We start from the raw sequence: 8853 nt of genomic DNA, 5'->3' as shown, positions 1-8853 counted from the left end.
CTTTACAAGTACGCATATTACAAGAGCCTGCTACTGGGAACTAACTGAATTCACAGAGAAACAGTGTTTCCGTTCCTTAAAACGCTGCTCTATCTTGAATAACAAGCTTATTACATGCGAATCCCATTGGGAACCTACTGAATTCACCATGATACTTAGAGTCCGTTCCTTAAAATGTTGTTACATATTGAAAAGCACACTCATACAAGCATGTCCCATTGGGAACTCACTGAATTCGCCTAGAAATTTTGATTCCATTCGTGAAAATTTTTCTCTATCCCGAACAGTCCACTTATTACTACTGCGGCCTATTGGGAACTAACCGAACTCACCATGTTACTCAGATTCTGCACACCAAATTTTGATAAATCTTTAGAAGTACGCATATTACAAGAGCCTGCTACTGGGAACTAACTGAATTCACAGAGAAACAGTGTTTCCGTTCCTTAAAACGCTGCTCTATCTTGAATAACAAGCTTATTACATGCGAATCCCATTGGGAACCTACTGAATTCACCATGATACTTAGAGTCCGTTCCTTAAAATGTTGTTCCATATTGAAAAGCACACTCATACAAGCATGTCCCATTGGGAACTCACTGAATTCGCCTAGAAATTTTGATTCAATTCATGAAAATTTTTCTATATCCCGAACAGTCCACTTATTACTACTGCGGCCTATTGGGAACTAACCGAATTCACCATGTTACTCAGATTCGTCACACCAAATTTTGATAAATCTTTAGAAGTACGCATATTACAAGAGCCTGCTACTGGGAACTAACTGAATTCACAGAGAAACAGTGTTTCCGTTCCTTAAAACGCTGCTCTATCTTGAATAACAAGCTTATTACATGCGAATCCCATTGGGAACCTACTGAATTCACCATGATACTTAGAGTCCGTTCCTTAAAATGTTGTTCCATATTGAAAAGCACACTCATACAAGCATGTCCCATTGGGAACTCACTGAATTCGCCTAGAAATTTTGATTCCATTCGTGAAAATTTTTCTATATCCCGAACAGTCCACTTATTACTACTGCGGCCTATTGGGAACTAACCGAATTCACCATGTTACTCAGATTCGGCACACCAAATTTTGATAAATCTTTAGAAGTACGCATATTACAAGAGCCTGCTACTGGGAACTAACTGAATTCACAGAGAAACAGTTTTTCCGTTCCTTAAAACGCTGCTCTATCTTGAATAACAAGCTTATTACATGCGAATCCCAATGGGAACCTACTGAATTCACCATGATACTTAGAGTCCGTTCCTTAAAATGTTGTTCCATATTGAAAAGCACACTCATACAAGCATGTCCCATTGGGAACTCACTGAATTCGCCTAGAAATTTTGATTCCATTCGTGAAAATTTTTCTATATCCCGAACAGTCCACTTATTACTACTGCGGCCTATTGGGAACTAACCGAATTCACCATGTTACTCAGATTCGGCACACCAAATTTTGATAAATCTTTAGAAGTACGCATATTACAAGAGCCTGCTACTGGGAACTAACTGAATTCACAGAGAAACAGTGTTTCCGTTCCTTAAAACGCTGCTCTATCTTGAATAACAAGCTTATTACATGCGAATCCCATTGGGAACCTACTGAATTCACCATGATACTTAGAGTCCGTTCCTTAAAATGTTGTTCCATATTGAAAAGCACACTCATACAAGCATGTCCCATTGGGAACTCACTGAATTCGCCTAGAAATTTTGATTCCATTCGTGAAAATTTTTCTATATCCCGAACAGTCCACTTATTACTACTGCGGCCTATTGGGAACTAACCGAATTCACCATGTTACTCAGATTCGGCACACCAAATTTTGATAAATCTTTACAAGTACGCATATTACAAGAGCCTGCTACTGGGAACTAACTGAATTCACAGAGAAACAGTGTTTCCGTTCCTTAAAACGCTGCTCTACCTTGAATAACAAGCTTATTACATGCGAATCCCATTGGGAACCTACTGAATTCACCATGATACTTAGAGTCCGTTCCTTAAAATGTTGTTACATATTGAAAAGCACACTCATACAAGCATGTCCCATTGGGAACTCACTGATTTCGCCTAGAAATTTTGATTCCATTCGTGAAAATTTTTCTATATCCCGAACAGTCCACTTATTACTACTGCGGCGTATTGGGAACTAACAGAATTCACCATGTTACTCAGATTCGGCACACCAAATTTTGATAAATCTTTACAAGTACGCATATTACAAGAGCCTGCTACTGGGAACTAACTGAATTCACAGAGAAACAGTGTTTCCGTTCCTTAAAACGCTGCTCTATCTTGAATAACAAGCTTATTACATGCGAATCCCATTGGGAACCTACTGAATTCACCATGATACTTAGAGTCCGTTCCTTAAAATGTTGTTACATATTGAAAAGCACACTCATACAAGCATGTCCCATTGGGAACTCACTGAATTCGCCTAGAAATTTTGATTCCATTCGTGAAAATTTTTCTATATCCCGAACAGTCCACTTATTACTACTGCGGCCTATTGGGAACTAACAGAATTCACCATGTTACTCAGATTCGGCACACCAAATTTTGATAAATCTTTACAAGTACGCATATTACAAGAGCCTGCTACTGGGAACTAACTGAATTCACAGAGAAACAGTGTTTCCGTTCCTTAAAACGCTGCCCTATCTTGAATAACAAGCTTATTACATGCGAATCCCATTGGGAACCTACTGAATTCACCATGATACTTAGAGTCCGTTCCTTAAAATGTTGTTCCATATTGAAAAGCACACTCATACAAGCATGTCCCATTGGGAACTCACTGAAATCGCCTAGAAATTTTGATTCCATTCGTGTAAATTTTTCTATATCCCGAACAGTCCACTTATTACTACTGCGGCCTATTGGGAACTAACCGAATTCACCATGTTATTCAGATTCGGCACACCAAATTTTGATAAATCTTTACAAGTACGCATATTACAAGAGCCTGCTACTGGGAACTAACTGAATTCACAGAGAAACAGTGTTTCCGTTCCTTAAAACGCTGCTCTATCTTGAATAACAAGCTTATTACATGCGAATCCCATTGGGAACCTACTGAATTCACCATGATACTTAGAGTCCGTTCCTTAAAATGTTGTTCCATATTGAAAAGCACACTCATACAAGCATGTCCCATTGGGAACTCACTGAAATCGCCTAGAAATTTTGATTCCATTCGTGAAAATTTTTCTCTATCCCGAACAGTCCACTTATTACTACTGCGGCCTATTGGGAACTAACCGAATTCACCATGTTACTCAGATTCGGCACACCAAATTTTGATAAATCTTTAGAAGTACGCATATTACAAGAGCCTGCTACTGGGAACTAACTGAATTCACAGAGAAACAGTGTTTCCGTTCCTTAAAACGCTGCTCTATCTTGAATAACAAGCTTATTACATGCGAATCCCATTGGGAACCTACTGAATTCACCATGATACTTAGAGTCCGTTCCTTAAAATGTTGTTACATATTGAAAAGCACACTCATACAAGCATGTCCCATTGGGAACTCACTGAATTCGCCTAGAAATTTTGATTCCATTCGTGAAAATTTTTCTCTATCCCGAACAGTCCACTTATTACTACTGCGGCCTATTGGGAACTAACAGAATTCACCATGTTACTCAGATTCGGCACACCAAATTTTGATAAATCTTTACAAGTACGCATATTACAAGAGCCTGCTACTGGGAACTAACTGAATTCACAGAGAAACAGTGTTTCCGTTCCTTAAAACGCTGCTCTATCTTGAATAACAAGCTTATTACATGCGAATCCCATTGGGAACCTACTGAATTCACCATGATACTTAGAGTCCGTTCCTTAAAATGTTGTTACATATTGAAAAGCACACTCATACAAGCATGTCCCATTGGGAACTCACTGAATTCGCCTAGAAATTTTGATTCCATTCGTGAAAATTTTTCTATATCCTGAACAGTCCACTTATTACTACTGCGGCCTATTGGGAACTAACCGAATTCACCATGTTACTCAGATTCGGCACACCAAATTTTGATAAATCTTTAGAAGTACGCATATTACAAGATCCTGCTACTGGGAACTAATTGAATTCACAGAGAAACAGTGTTTCCGTTCCTTAAAACGCTGCTCTATCTTGAATAACAAGCTTATTACATGCGAATCCCATTGGGAACCTACTGAATTCACCATGATACTTAGAGTCCGTTCCTTAAAATGTTGTTCCATATTGAAAAGCACACTCATAAAAGCATGTCCCATTGGGAACTCACTGAATTCGCCTAGAAATTTTGATTCCATTCGTGAAAATTTTTCTCTATCCCGAACAGTCCACTTATTACTACTGCGGCCTATTGGGAACTAACCGAATTCACCATGTTACTCAGATTCGGCACACCAAATTTTGATAAATCTTTAGAAGTACGCATATTACAAGAGCCTGCTACTGGGAACTAACTGAATTCACAGAGAAACAGTGTTTCCGTTCCTTAAAACGCTGCTCTATCTTGAATAACAAGCTTATTACATGCGAATCCCATTGGGAACCTACTGAATTCACCATGATACTTAGAGTCCGTTCCTTAAAATGTTGTTACATATTGAAAAGCACACTCATACAAGCATGCCCCATTGGGAACTCACTGAATTCGCCTAGAAATTTTGATTCCATTCGTGAAAATTTTTCTATATCCCGAACAGTCCACTTATTACTACTGCGGCCTATTGGGAACTAACCGAATTCACCATGTTACTCAGATTCGGCACACCAAATTTTGATAAATCTTTAGAAGTACGCATATTACAAGAGCCTGCTACTGGGAACTAACTGAATTCACAGAGAAACAGTGTTTCCGTTCCTTAAAACGCTGCTCTATCTTGAATAACAAGCTTATTACATGCGAATCCCATTGGGAACCTACTGAATTCACCATGATACTTAGAGTCCGTTCCTTAAAATGTTGTTCCATATTGAAAAGCACACTCATACAAGCATGTCCCATTGGGAACTCACTGAAATCGCCTAGAAATTTTGATTCCATTCGTGAAAATTTTTCTCTATCCCGAACAGTCCACTTATTACTACTGCGGCCTATTGGGAACTAACCGAATTCACCATGTTACTCAGATTCGGCACACCAAATTTTGATAAATCTTTAGAAGTACGCATATTACAAGAGCCTGCTACTGGGAACTAACTGAATTCACAGAGAAACAGTGTTTCCGTTCCATAAAACGCTGCTCTATCTTGAATAACAAGCTTATTACATGCGAATCCCATTGGGAACCTACTGAATTCACCATGATACTTAGAGTCCGTTCCTTAAAATGTTGTTACATATTGAAAAGCACACTCATACAAGCATGTCCCATTGGGAACTCACTGAATTCGCCTAGAAATTTTGATTCCATTCGTGAAAATTTTTCTATATCCCGAACAGTCCACTTATTACTACTGCGGCCTATTGGGAACTAACAGAATTCACCATGTTACTCAGATTCGGCACACCAAATTTTGATAAATCTTTACAAGTACGCATATTACAAGAGCCTGCTACTGGGAACTAACTGAATTCACAAAGAAACAGTGTTTCCGTTCCTTAAAACGCTGCTCTATCTTGAATAACAAGCTTATTACATGCGAATCCCATTGGGAACCTACTGAATTCACCATGATACTTAGAGTCCGTTCCTTAAAATGTTGTTCCATATTGAAAAGCACACTCATACAAGCATGTCCCATTGGGAACTCACTGAATTCGCCTAGAAATTTTGATTCCATTCGTGAAAATTTTTCTATATCCCGAACAGTCCACTTATTACTACTGCGGCCTATTGGGAACTAACCGAATTCACCATGTTACTCAGATTCGGCACACCAAATTTTGATAAATCTTTAGAAGTACGCATATTACAAGAGCCTGCTACTGGGAACTAACTGAATTCACAGAGAAACAGTGTTTCCGTTCCTTAAAACGCTGCTCTATCTTGAATAACAAGCTTATTACATGCGAATCCCATTGGGAACCTACTGAATTCACCATGATACTTAGAGTCCGTTCCTTAAAATGTTGTTCCATATTGAAAAGCACACTCATACAAGCATGTCCCATTGGGAACTCACTGAATTCGCCTAGAAATTTTGATTCCATTCGTGAAAATTTTTCTATATCCCGAACAGTCCACTTATTACTACTGCGGCCTATTGGGAACTAACCGAATTCACCATGTTACTCAGATTCGGCACACCAAATTTTGATAAATCTTTACAAGTACGCATATTACAAGAGCCTGCTACTGGGAACTAACTGAATTCACAGAGAAACAGTGTTTCCGTTCCTTAAAACGCTGCTCTACCTTGAATAACAAGCTTATTACATGCGAATCCCATTGGGAACCTACTGAATTCACCATGATACTTAGAGTCCGTTCCTTAAAATGTTGTTACATATTGAAAAGCACACTCATACAAGCATGTCCCATTGGGAACTCACTGATTTCGCCTAGAAATTTTGATTCCATTCGTGAAAATTTTTCTATATCCCGAACAGTCCACTTATTACTACTGCGGCGTATTGGGAACTAACAGAATTCACCATGTTACTCAGATTCGGCACACCAAATTTTGATAAATCTTTACAAGTACGCATATTACAAGAGCCTGCTACTGGGAACTAACTGAATTCACAGAGAAACAGTGTTTCCGTTCCTTAAAACGCTGCTCTATCTTGAATAACAAGCTTATTACATGCGAATCCCATTGGGAACCTACTGAATTCACAATGATACTTAGAGTCCGTTCCTTAAAATGTTGTTACATATTGAAAAGCACACTCATACAAGCATGTCCCATTGGGAACTCACTGAATTCGCCTAGAAATTTTGATTCCATTCGTGAAAATTTTTCTATATCCCGAACAGTCCACTTATTACTACTGCGGCCTATTGGGAACTAACAGAATTCACCATGTTACTCAGATTCGGCACACCAAATTTTGATAAATCTTTACAAGTACGCATATTACAAGAGCCTGCTACTGGGAACTAACTGAATTCACAGAGAAACAGTGTTTCCGTTCCTTAAAACGCTGCCCTATCTTGAATAATAAGCTTATTACATGCGAATCCCATTGGGAACCTACTGAATTCACCATGATACTTAGAGTCCGTTCCTTAAAATGTTGTTCCATATTGAAAAGCACACTCATACAAGCATGTCCCATTGGGAACTCACTGAAATCGCCTAGAAATTTTGATTCCATTCGTGTAAATTTTTCTATATCCCGAACAGTCCACTTATTACTACTGCGGCCTATTGGGAACTAACCGAATTCACCATGTTACTCAGATTCGGCACACCAAATTTTGATAAATCTTTAGAAGTACGCATATTACAAGAGCCTGCTACTGGGAACTAACTGAATTCACAGAGAAACAGTGTTTCCGTTCCTTAAAACGCTGCTCTATCTTGAATAACAAGCTTATTACATGCGAATCCCATTGGGAACCTACTGAATTCACCATGATACTTAGAGTCCGTTCCTTAAAATGTTGTTCCATATTGAAAAGCACACTCATACAAGCATGTCCCATTGGGAACTCACTGAAATCGCCTAGAAATTTTGATTCCATTCGTGAAAATTTTTCTCTATCCCGAACAGTCCACTTATTACTACTGCGGCCTATTGGGAACTAACCGAATTCACCATGTTACTCAGATTCGGCACACCAAATTTTGATAAATCTTTAGAAGTACGCATATTACAAGAGCCTGCTACTGGGAACTAACTGAATTCACAGAGAAACAGTGTTTCCGTTCCTTAAAACGCTGCTCTATCTTGAATAACAAGCTTATTACATGCGAATCCCATTGGGAACCTACTGAATTCACCATGATACTTAGAGTCCGTTCCTTAAAATGTTGTTACATATTGAAAAGCACACTCATACAAGCATGTCCCATTGGGAACTCACTGAATTCGCCTAGAAATTTTGATTCCATTCGTGAAAATTTTTCTATATCCCGAACAGTCCACTTATTACTACTGCGGCCTATTGGGAACTAACAGAATTCACCATGTTACTCAGATTCGGCACACCAAATTTTGATAAATCTTTACAAGTACGCATATTACAAGAGCCTGCTACTGGGAACTAACTGAATTCACAGAGAAACAGTGTTTCCGTTCCTTAAAACGCTGCTCTATCTTGAATAACAAGCTTATTACATGCGAATCCCATTGGGAACCTACTGAATTCACCATGATACTTAGAGTCCGTTCCTTAAAATGTTGTTACATATTGAAAAGCACACTCATACAAGCATGTCCCATTGGGAACTCACTGAATTCGCCTAGAAATTTTGATTCCATTCGTGAAAATTTTTCTATATCCTGAACAGTCCACTTATTACTACTGCGGCCTATTGGGAACTAACCGAATTCACCATGTTACTCAGATTCGGCACACCAAATTTTGATAAATCTTTAGAAGTACGCATATTACAAGATCCTGCTACTGGGAACTAATTGAATTCACAGAGAAACAGTGTTTCCGTTCCTTAAAACGCTGCTCTATCTTGAATAACAAGCTTATTACATGCGAATCCCATTGGGAACCTACTGAATTCACCATGATACTTAGAGTCCGTTCCTTAAAATGTTGTTACATATTGAAAAGCACACTCATAAAAGCATGTCCCATTGGGAACTCACTGAATTCGCCTAGAAATTTTGATTCCATTCGTGAAAATTTTTCTCTATCCCGAACAGTCCACTTATTACTACTGCGGCCTATTGGGAACTAACCGAATTCACCATGTTACTCA

The sequence above is a fragment of the Rattus norvegicus genome, chromosome 15 (genome assembly GCF_036323735.1).
Source record: "Rattus norvegicus strain BN/NHsdMcwi chromosome 15, GRCr8, whole genome shotgun sequence".
NCBI classification, from domain to species: Eukaryota; Metazoa; Chordata; class Mammalia; order Rodentia; family Muridae; genus Rattus; species Rattus norvegicus.
This window is presented reverse-complemented; position numbering follows the sequence as displayed.